Source organism: Microtus ochrogaster, unplaced genomic scaffold (assembly GCF_000317375.1).
Source record: "Microtus ochrogaster isolate Prairie Vole_2 unplaced genomic scaffold, MicOch1.0 UNK29, whole genome shotgun sequence".
NCBI classification, from domain to species: Eukaryota; Metazoa; Chordata; class Mammalia; order Rodentia; family Cricetidae; genus Microtus; species Microtus ochrogaster.
The window spans coordinates 464,864-476,408 of record NW_004949127.1 but is presented as its reverse complement, the minus strand read 5'-3'; the positions used below and the strand labels follow the sequence as shown (position 1 = coordinate 476,408).

General features: G+C 44.5%; 1 protein-coding gene across 4 annotated transcripts in view; it reads right to left on the bottom strand.

Moving 5' to 3' along the window:
• The window catches only part of Ubr5 (ubiquitin protein ligase E3 component n-recognin 5), a 111,066-nt gene that overhangs the window by 82,453 nt on the left and 17,068 nt on the right, over nt 1-11,545 (bottom strand). The window lies entirely within an intron of this gene.

Genomic DNA, 11,545 nt, shown 5'->3' with positions numbered 1-11,545 from the left:
GGGGGGACCTTCTATAACCTACAATAGAGAAATCAGTTCTTTCCGGAATCTAATTTCTATGGTTAGATATTCCTATTTAATGGTTCAGATTTAATGTCAGAGATAATATAAAATGAGACACAAATCCCGCACAACTGTGCATTTGAAAGACAGACGTCCCTGGGAGAGTGAGCTTCAAACACACAAAAATGAGTCATTTTTTTTAAACCGAAAATCAACCTTGCTATTTTTGGCTCCACTCAAAACAGGAAAAGGGAAGAAGACTCATGCCAGACGACAAGGGGAGATCTGGTGGAAAAGGACAAAGATGTAAATCCCGGTTCACCTCACTTCTTTATCCTCTCCCTGAGGTCAGAGCAGCTCCGGACGTTCTCCTCACCATGCACGCACCTCTGCCTCCAGCGTGCTGACATTAAAGGTGTGTGCCTCCGCTCTCAGCTTCACCTCATTTTAAACAGTAAACTATACTATTTATTCCTACACAGGAACCAAAGCATGTCAACAGCACAAGGTAGTCCAGCCACCCAGCCCCGCACAGAGCACACTGGCTTTCCTCGCACAAGCCCCATCCAGTCCCAATACCGACAGCCTCATTCCCAGGAAAGCCCCGCCAACTGCAGGTTGTGTACTCAAACCCTTCCAGGTCTGCTGTGAACTCTTATGGAAAGTCTCACAACTGACACTTCACAACATACTCTGACCCCTGACACAAACATAAACAGAAATAAAGTATGGTAACGAAACCCAACTACTCAATAGTACTAAGATACCTAGGAGACTGCACACCTGACCACAGTCAGAGCTGAAGAGCTGAGGAAGAACCACAGGCTGGCTTCTTGCTGCCCTGGGTAAGCTTTTGTCCGTGTTATGAGGGAAGACAGCAAAGAGAGTGCTCCGCTGCACACAATCCTGTCCACTACCACACACACACACACACACACACACACACACACACACGCACGCACGCACGCGCGCGCGCACGGCTTGCTTTAACCTCACAGATCTGAAGCAGCTTCTTGTCTGTTAAGTGGAAATTTAACCATCTGTCTGAAAGAGGTGCTTACAGAAGGATTAGAAGTGATTTTCTTACATATATTGGCGAGCCATTCACTCAAACATTCAATAGACAGCAGCTATTATCAATGCTGCAAACTCCTATTTTTCATCCCTGGAGTGTGTGCTACGTTGCAGCTTCTAATCTGCTCCAGTCTAACCTGAACCAGTGCCAAGCTAATAGTCTGGTGGGCAGGAATCTGAGGAGCCAAGGGATGGTCAGAATGAGATCCTGGAGACAAGAAGCTGCGCTATCAGTAACCCTCTGTCCTTACGCTTAGACTCTTCTCAGGAAGAGTGGGTTTGTGTTTGCTTGGTTGGTTCCCCCCACATAATGTTTCTAATCCTAGCTCAGAAGCAGACTATAACCCAACAGCCTTAGCTTGCCACAGTTCTTCAGATTACACTCAGGAACTGTTTTTTCCAACACACTCCCCCAGCCTAGCAGAGCAACTGTACCCCCAGAGTCGTCTGTAACTCGACTACTGGAAATCACCCACCTCAACTGCACACTAAGCCAAGCACTGTCCTAAGCCCCATGTACCTATTGCCTGTTTCCTCCACAGCCCACCTCACTGGTACTCTAGAAGGGAAGCCCCACACCATTAACTCCCAAGTCCTCAACAGCAGACACACAGAAAATGTTTACTGGCCACATGCTGATCCATGCCCCGGCTCTACACCCTACATGATTTCAAATTAGTGAAGACCTAGCTTGTTGCTTTATTTCTTTTTCAAAAACAATTTTATAAGTTTATTAATTTTATTTTATGTATGAGTGTTTTGTCTAAGTGTATGTCAGTGTACCACATGCACGCCTGGTGCCTAGGGAGGCCAGAAAAGGACAGGTAATAAATCCCCTAGAACTAGAGCAGATGGTTGTGAGCCATCCTGAAGACGCTGAGAATCACACCAAAATCCGTTGGAACACCATCATAAGTCCTTAACCACTGAACTCTCCAGCCCAACCTATCCCCTCATCAATAATAATTTAAAACACTCGTTAGGGGTACAGAGAGACAGCCCAATGGGTAACAACACTTACTCGGCAAACATGAGTTTAAATCCTCAGCAGTCACAGAGAGCCAAGCAGAGCAACATATGCCTGCTAATTCATGTAGGACAGACAGACACAAGTGGATGCTGGGAGTCTGCTGACCAACAGTTTAGCCAGCACACTTCAGGCTCAGTGAGAGACCCTGTCTTAGAGAAGTAAGGTGGAAGGCTATACCCTACCACACATCTTAGAACCAAAGGAACGGTAACCTGCGAGGTAACACTTTGGAGGATACAAGCTAGTTCAGCTGTTCTAGTTCGCAACAGCGAGTCCTTTTCTAGATAATGACAGTTAGTGCCCCCCACAAGAAAACACTCAGTACTGCTTCACAGGATGAGAAACTCTCAGTCTCGTCCACTCAGGGGTCAATCTCTCCTCCCACAATCTGGACTGTTCTTAGGGAAATGAGCCAAAGGGACCAAAGTGGAAGCAGGAAAAGGGAAAGAGCTCATTCAGACACAAGTCCCAGGTAAACACACACCTAGACTACTGCGTACAGATGTCTGCTTCCATGACCTGATCTGATAGTAAAGAGCTTTCCACCGTGAACTGCATGCACTGTCACCGGACACTTTCTGGTGGCAATAAATACATTATATTCTAGCTTCTAAACTGAACGAAATTATGAGCATTTGCAATAAAAATTACACACATCAAGCTCCATTGGTTTCTTGAGGCTCAAGAAATGCTCAGCAGTTAAGAGCACTTACTGCGGAGACCACCGCCTGCCCATTTACACTGGATTTCATCCCACAGGACCACACTGCCAGCTCAAAACTTTAAGCAGCCAAAGTGATTCTAACATTAACTAGGTCAAGGACTGGCTGCTCCGAACCATCATAAACATACAAAGAATTCTCTGAAACATTCATGAGCATAAAAGCCTGTGTAGAGCAATTACGAGCATGCTTCATCTCAGGAAACTGGTGTAGTCTCGGCCCTCAAAAACTCAGTCCACAGCCTTACTAAAGCTTCTTCTGCAAGACTGACAACAGCAATCTGATTAACCCTGCCCAATTCTTTGTTCCCCACTCTGAACCCGAACAGGACGCAGTCTAGTGAGATCTTAGGAAGCTGGAGACACTCATTTAAGAGCTCAGTGACCAAGTCTTCTCCAGATCTCTACCCCAGAACCATGGAGGAATACACAGACCAGACTTCCTCGGAAAGAACAATGACAACCATCATATTATTATTCTCTTTAGCTAAACAAAAATGCCCACTTTTCCCATCATTTAATCAATTGAACAGCACCCCATCCCCAGGATCTCACTATGTAGCTCTGGTTGTCCTGTACCTCACTATGTAGACCAGGCTAGCCTCACACTCACAGATTGGCCTGCCTCTCTCTGCCTCCCACCATGCCCAGCCTAAACAGATCTTTTTAAAGTAGTCAACATGAACAACAACACCCAACCTAAAGTTGTATTATTTTAGAATATTAAACATTTATAAAGCAAGATCATTCTTTTTTAAGACAATGCCTCAGACATCAAGGATGTCTTTGAATTCCTGTTGCTGCTCCCTCCTCCCCCACATGCTGGGATTAGGGGTACGTGCCACAAACGCAGCTCTAGCTGCATTCTTTAAAGCAAAATAATATTGAAGCAGACAGATCTTAGGCAGATCTTTTTCAGTTAAAATCAACCTGCCTTTATGAAGACCGCAAGGTATTTCCGTAAGTTTCCCTTCTCTAACATAAGTGGTTCTTGTTGGGCATCTTTTCCCACTAAAAAGGGCTACTCAGCCAGGCAACTGGTGGTGCACGCCTTTAATCCTCTGCCTCAGAAGACAGAGGCAGGCAGAGCTCTCGGGAGTTGGAGGACCAGCCTCGTCTACAAAGCAAGTTCTACTAGGACAGCCTGGGCTGCACAGAGAAACCATGTCTAGAAAGACAGACAGACAGACAGAAAGACAGAAAGACAGAAAGACAGAAAGACAGAAAGAGAAAAGGACCATTCAAGCAAGCTTATACTCAAACCACCAGGAACCTTAAACCCCTAAAGCAGAAAGCCTTCCTTCCTTCCTTCAGTATATTCCAGCATACAGAGCACATCAAGAAACAAGTGCAGCTTAACTGGACCAGAAATAGATCCCCCCCCCAACACTAACACTTATAGAGAATTCTAAGATTTGATGTCGTTTATGTAAATTTTCTTAGATATCATCTAAACACCGTCAGGGTAGAACACAGCTAGAAGAATAAACATTAGAATCAATCAACCCACCCATCTTCCTGTAATCAAATCATTATTATCTTGGAATAAGAATCTCTCCTCAGAAGTCTAAGCAAATTTGAAAATAAAATACAAGCAGATGATTGACAAAAACTGTAAAAAGAAATATCAATGTATTTATTTCATAGCTGTCAATCTCATTAACGGGAGGGCAGAGGACAGCCACGGGGCCACACTGTTTCACTTTACTTCACAAAGCTCAAAGCAATACCACAGAAGAAGTAAAGCACTCTCAACCAACAGAGGAGAAAACATGACAATACCTGCCCACCCGACACAGAAGAAAACCAAGTACTTCAGTAAAGGGTACTTAGACAAAATGTAAGCCTTGACTGCAATTCTTTTCAGCTTAAAGACTCCCAAAATTCCATCCTGAGCACAAAGAGTGCATTTTTAATGCTACCGAGCCTGTGTATACGAAGATGCTCCTTCCAGGAGGAAAATGTAGGGTTACTGGGCTAAAGAAGCTCCAAATCTCTTTGAAGACAACACCATGGCCAAGACCAACATGTATGCATAGGCAGACATTACCAGCAAGGACAACAAAAAAGCTGAAAGGGGTCACTTTATAAAAAAGAAAAAAATTAATCACAGTAGGTATGTGTATTTTGGGTGAAAAGAATAAATTCTATCTTCAAGACTATGCTAGTTTTATGTGTTTATCACCACTACCTCCAAAAAACTAAAATAGTAACATGAATTGTAAAGCTGTAAGAGAAAGCAAAAGAGTTAGAAAATTCAAGACATTTGAAACAGGACAGTAGGTGCTGTAACCCAGCTTTGAAAGAAAAACAATAATTCAGACTCACCAAGTTCCCAACAGTGATCAAGGCCTTATCTACAAAGCAGTAGAAAAATTAAAGACAGTATTTGCATTCAAAATGTGTACCTTAGGGCTGGAGAGATGGCTCAGAGGTTAAGAGCATTGCCTGCTCTTCCAAAGGTCCTGAGTTCAATTCCCAGCAACCACATGGTGGCTCACAACCATCTGTAATAAGGTCTGGTGCCCTCTTCTGGCCTGCAGGCACACACAGACAGACGATTGTATACATGATAACTAAATAAATATTTTAAAAAAAATGTGTACCTTATTACCAGATGCACTGGAAAGGCTGAGGTAGAAAGATCAAGTTCAAGGCCAGCCTGAGTTACATAGAGTCTATATCTCAAAAATCCTATGCAACTTCAAATACCTCTATTTTAAACGTTACTGGAGCAGGGTAAATGGCTCAGTGGTCTAAAAACACTTGATGGTCTTCCACAGGACCCAAGTTCAGTTCTCAGCATCTACTGTGGCTAGCTCAAGATTATTTCACCCTCTTCTGGCCTCCCAGGCACCCACACACATGGGGCATACATTCAGAAACACACATAAACAAATTAAAACACTAGTAAAAACAAAATCTTTTCTTAAAATGCTACTGAACATTAGGAATTCTCACGGAATTGTCTTAAAAGCCAGAATTGTGGCATGCATGAAATTCTCACAGGGTATTTTTATGTAAATTGTATTGGATTGTGGTCTTCCAGAGGACCACATGGTGCTCACACTACCTTCAGTCCCAGGGGATCCCAGCACACTTCTGGCCTCCCATAGGCACCAGGCACACAAGCAGTACACAGATAAATATAGAGGTAAAACTTTCATATGGAAAATTAAAACACTTTTAAATCTAAATTATATAGCTCAATAGGACACACAAGGCCCACAATTCGAGGAGCAGTGGGTCCATGAAGCCATGAGAAGTCCTAAATGCTTTCAGAGAAAGGAGGGCTTCCAGGCAGACATCACACAAATACAGCACCCAGAATGGAGAAGATGGGAATTCGTTATGGCTGTGAATTAGGGAGAGGACAAGGAGGGAGAAAAGGTCAGCACACACAGACATGCTGACCTTGCAGTCTACTTGAAACAAATCTAAAGGACTCGCTGCCTCGGCCTGCCTTCTCTTACTCGTCTACTCGTTATTAGCTTGGCAAGACTCTATAAAGTGGACAACAGACAGATGCTAACCACAATATCCCAATCTTAAAGGCCTGGCCTTTAAGCTAAATCACAGTTTTGATCTGAAACACTCAGAGGAATGGCTTAGTCCTTCCTCACATACCAAAAGCTAATAGTTATCTACATGTGTCTACACAAATACACTTTTAAATAATCTTTTAAATTTTTATTTCATGTATATGGGTATTCTGCCTGTGTATGTCTGTGCACTACTTGTGTGTCTGGTGCCACAGAGGCCAGAAGAAGGCACCAGATCCCATGGACCTGGAATTATGGATGCTTGTGAGCTGCCAAGTGGGTGCTGGGAATTGAACTGGGGTCCTCTGGAAAAGCCACTCCCAGTGCCCGTGAGTCTGGTCTGTGGGAGGTGGGAGAGGGTTACCAGCATGCATCTTCTCCCCGCCTGGAGCTGGATGCAGGGACCTAGTACAGTGACAGCTCTTACGATTACATTATTAAAACAGGACCACTGTTCGCTTCTGATGCCAGTGTGCTTTGCTCGGTTATGGCTTTCTCCAGCCTAAACTGCAGGGCATGTGTGTGTGGATTGGGGACTACTGGGTTATTATAGTGCTGCTACCCTGCTTTGTGCTTAGAAACTGGAAGCAGTTAGTCTTCAGCTGCCTCTGGTGTGCCACATGTTTCCAGTGTCTTCAAGTCCTTTTTCTTTAGACAGGTCTCACTGTAGTTCTGGATTATGCAGAACTTGTGGAGTGGACTAGGCTGGCATAGAGCTCACAGACTCCCAGAGCTAGGATTAATTGTGTGCGACCATGCCCTTCTCAATGCTTATTTTTCTTTTTTTCTTTTTTTTTAGCTTTTCGAGACAGGGTTTCTCTGTGGTTTTTTGGAGCCTGTCCTGGAACTAGCTCTTGTAGACCAGGCTGGTCTCGAACTCACAGAGATCCGCCTGCCTCTGCCTCCCGAGTGCTGGGATTAAAGGCCTGCGCCACCACCGCCCAGCTTCAATGCTTATTTTTCAATGGGATATACTGGCTAAGCATTGGATTAATCTTTGCTCTCTTCATTCAATAGTATAGTGGTTGTGCCCAGCACCCCTCCTCACCCCAGCCAGTCCCCACTTAGCATTTCCCTTTCTCTCAGCAGTAGTGAAGTAGAAATAGCAACAGAAGCTAATCCGTCCCGATTCTCCACTGCTTCAAATGTCTAAGGAAACTCTGCTATAATGAATTTTGTTCTAAACTAGCAAACATCCCTGCAATCCCACAACTACTCAGGAAGCAGAAGCAGGAGGACCACAAGTTCAAGGCCAGCCTGGGCTACACAGAACCGGTTGGGGGGGGGGGGGGGGACCTCACCACCTACCTATACAGCATCAGACATCAGACTCCTCTAAACAGCTCTGCTCAGCTATATTTATCCATACTTGAAAAGACCGCTATGAAGCAAGACTGTCTTCCCCCTTCAGGGTCTGTCAGTGCACAACAGTCACCTAAGAGGAACCTCTCTGGACTAGACTCCCACCGCCCTCTGGGTTTAAGAGGAAAAAAAAGAAAAAAACTGTATCAAACAGTAACTAAGGAAAGAAAATATATATACACACACACACACACAATATAACACTCACTGTAATTTCTTAGCCACCGTTTATTTTGGCTTCCAAGAAGTCTAAAAGCTGAGTTTACTTCATTGGACACTCCTATCATTGCCCATTTTGAACTCAGGGAAGCGCGAGAACCTGCCTGCGTCCTCAACTTACAATGCCAACAAGGTCTGGAAGACAGGGCTTCTTCTGACTTCAAACACATCAAATACAAAACAGCAAAGGGTGCTGTATGTGTGCCACAGCTACACAAAACTTACTGCAAGTTCAATTCATCTTCTATTAAATTAAAACCTCAAAAAACATTAAAAAAAACAACAGAATATGATCAATATCACTTAAAAACGGACTAAAATATCAGAACACTCTTTTAGGCAAAGCTACGGGTGCTGTCCATCTTATTATGGAGAGGGGGAAACATCACAGAAACTCATACATGATGGGCAAGATCTCTAAGCACTGGATTCCCCGGCCCTGCTTCTAATCAACTCTAAGGCCAGCAGGTGCCCTCCTTCTTTCCCATACTGGAGAGCTACATTTGTTACAAAGTAACAACCTATTGTACTGGACAGTTTTATGTCAACTTGACACAAGGTAGTCATCAGAAGAGAGACCCTTAACTGAGAAGACAGCTCCATAAGATCAGGCTGTGAGGCATTTTCTTAATTAGTGATTCATGTGGAAGGACTCAGCCCATTGTGGGTGGTGCAGACCCTGGACAGGTGGTTCTGGGTTCTGTAAGAAAGCCGGCTGAGCAAGCCATAGGAGCAAGTCAGAAAGCAGCACCCATCCATGGCCTCTGCATCAGCTTCTGCTCCAGGTCCCCGACCTGACTGCTGTTGATGATGAACTGTTATACACAGAGAAGAGAGGGAACAAGCCCTCTCCTCCACAACTGCTTTTTTCATCACAGGAGTAGAAACCCTGACTAGGACACCTACCCAAAGACATGCCTGGAGCTCTCCATTAGGAACCTACTGAATGCAAGTTTCTTTTGAACGCCCATCTCATACTCAATACCTAGGAGAATGCCTGCTACACAGATAGCACAAAAAAACCAAATAACTGAACACAGTCACAGTGAAGCCATCATCTCAGATCAGATGTCTCTGAATAGAAAAGCATTCAGTCCTACAGCTGATCAATCAAACAGATTAAGTCAAGTACCTCTCATCTGAAAAAGAAAAATACTATTTGCACAGAAATCACACAAAATAAATACTAACCACTGGTCCACACTTCCTCAGTGAGACACCTGACTCCAACACCAGTGATGTCAAAGAAAGACGCCTGCATTTTGACCTCCATGCCATGGAGAGCCTCTATGATGGCCCACTGTCAAGTCCAATACTTCCATCTCAAATTATTAGGCTTACTATAAATGATATTTCACAAGGTATGCTATGCACATGCAATAAATATCAAACTGTCAGTGCTTCAATATTCAAATGCATGATATCAACCCTTCCATGGTATCCAACTCTTTCTGAATAATTAATTTTACTAGTATTATCTACCATCTTTCTAAACGGTGGTTTAAGAAATAAATTCTTTCCAGCAGCTCAGGAGGCAGAGCAGGCAGATCTCTGAGTTCGAGGCCGGCCTGGTTTACAGAGCTAGTTCCAGGAGAGCCAAGGCTAAAGAGAAACCCTGTCTCAAAACAGCAACAATACTAAGTTCTTAGTTAGATGTAGTTGTCACCCAGCATTTAAATTACTCTCTCCAGGAAGATGAGCTAGACTCAGGACAAGATTCTCCAAAGGAGAACGAGGCCTAAGTGACTGTGGCAGGGCCCTAAGGTTAAGTCAGACACAAAAGCCACCCCTCCCCCCCAGCTGAGTCTTTCAAACTTAGAGCTGCTATGTAACGAGTCTAGTTCCCTTGAAGCCTTCAGGCTGAAGACACGTGTTCTATAGAGCCACCAATGAGATTCTTCAACAAACTTCCTCTGAGCAGGGCACTGGTGGCACATGCCTTTAATCCCAGCACTCGGGAGGCAGGGGCAGGCGGATCTCTGTGAGTTTGAGGCCAGCCTGGTCTACAAGAGCTAGTTCCGGGACAGGCACCAAAGCTACAGAGAAACCCTGTCTCGAAAAACCAAAAAAAAAAAAAAAAAAAACCAAACTTCCTCAGGCCAGTACTTAAGGGTAGCTGCAAAGGGAGGAGACAAGACAGTGAGGCAAGCAGCTGAGCTCTGCAAACCCCGCGCAGACAGCGCTAACAAACGATCTGTGTTGTTTCTACCTAAGTGTGGGGTGAGTAATGAGACCCAGTCAACAGAAACCAAGTACGATGATCAAAGAAACTGGGAATTTCCTCTGGCTCGTTCCCACTGCCTATGAATGAAGCTGCAGCTATGCTTTGGACACCTTCCTGTAAATTGAGCTATATTAAAAACAAAACCAGGGACTGAGAGGGTGGAGTTCAGTATCCAGCACACAGCACTTGCCAGAGGCACAGGAGGCCCTCAGCACCATCCCTGCACTGCCAGGACAAACCAGAAGAAACCTTTCCCTTCTACACTTGTGGACCTCCTTATACATTTACTCCAAAAAAAAAAAACCTTTTCAAATTCCTTCATCCACAAACTCAATTGAAGAGTAAATCTTTGCTCAAAATAAAACCATTCCTTAAAGAGCACCAAGGGCAACCAGAAAGCCTCCCTGCCACACCCTGGTAACTACGCACAGCACTGACGAGCAAATTGCAGGCACACGTGGTGACACACTCCTCAAACCGTCTCATTTCCTCACCCTAATGGGATGCTGCAAAGACATCAAAGCTGACAAGACCAAAACCTTGATCACTGAGCATCTCTTGGAAAACCATCTCTAAACACCTTCCAGTCCAACAAGTACCAACTAGACTCAGAGGTCAGTGTAAGAGGTCATCACGCTGTAACACAGTCCAGTGCAAATATTTACAAAGTAAAACTGTCAATCACACAAAGTTAAGTATTTCACCACCAGGTCTAGGAAAATATTGGGAATGCATCCTAACACACCACGGAAACAGAAACTATTATAATATATAGCTCAGTTCCAAGTTAACGAGGCCAGTGCGCTGACACCCTGTAATGCCAAGTGGGAAGGCTGGGGCAGGACGTCAGGATTCTCAAGATAAGCATGAGACCTGCCTCGTCTTTATTATTTTTAAAGGGGATGTTTCTAAGATTCTGTGTGCATGAGTGAGCATATGCATGTGTGTGTATTTTCCCCATGAGAAAGTACCGACCTTCATGAACATGTGTTTGGAGACCACATGTTCCTCTCCTCCCTCCCTCCCCCGCCCCTTGGCCTCACTGACCTCGTGGGTCCTGGGATTTTACAACCATGGTCCCCATGCTCAGTTTTTTTAGTTTTCGGTTTTCAGGACACACACTCAGCTTTATACTTGGGTGCTGGGGACAGAATTTAGCACATCCAGCAAGCAATTTACCACCTGAGCTATCTCTAGTCCTGAGACTCAGATTCTTAAAACACAAGTTCAAGTTCATGAGAACTGAAAATGTGGAGCATCAGAATAGGATGGTCAGGGCTGGAGAGATGGCTCAGAGGTTAAGAGCACTGGCTGCTCTTCCAAAGGTCCTGAGTTCAATTCCCAGCAACCACATGGTGGCTCACAACCAT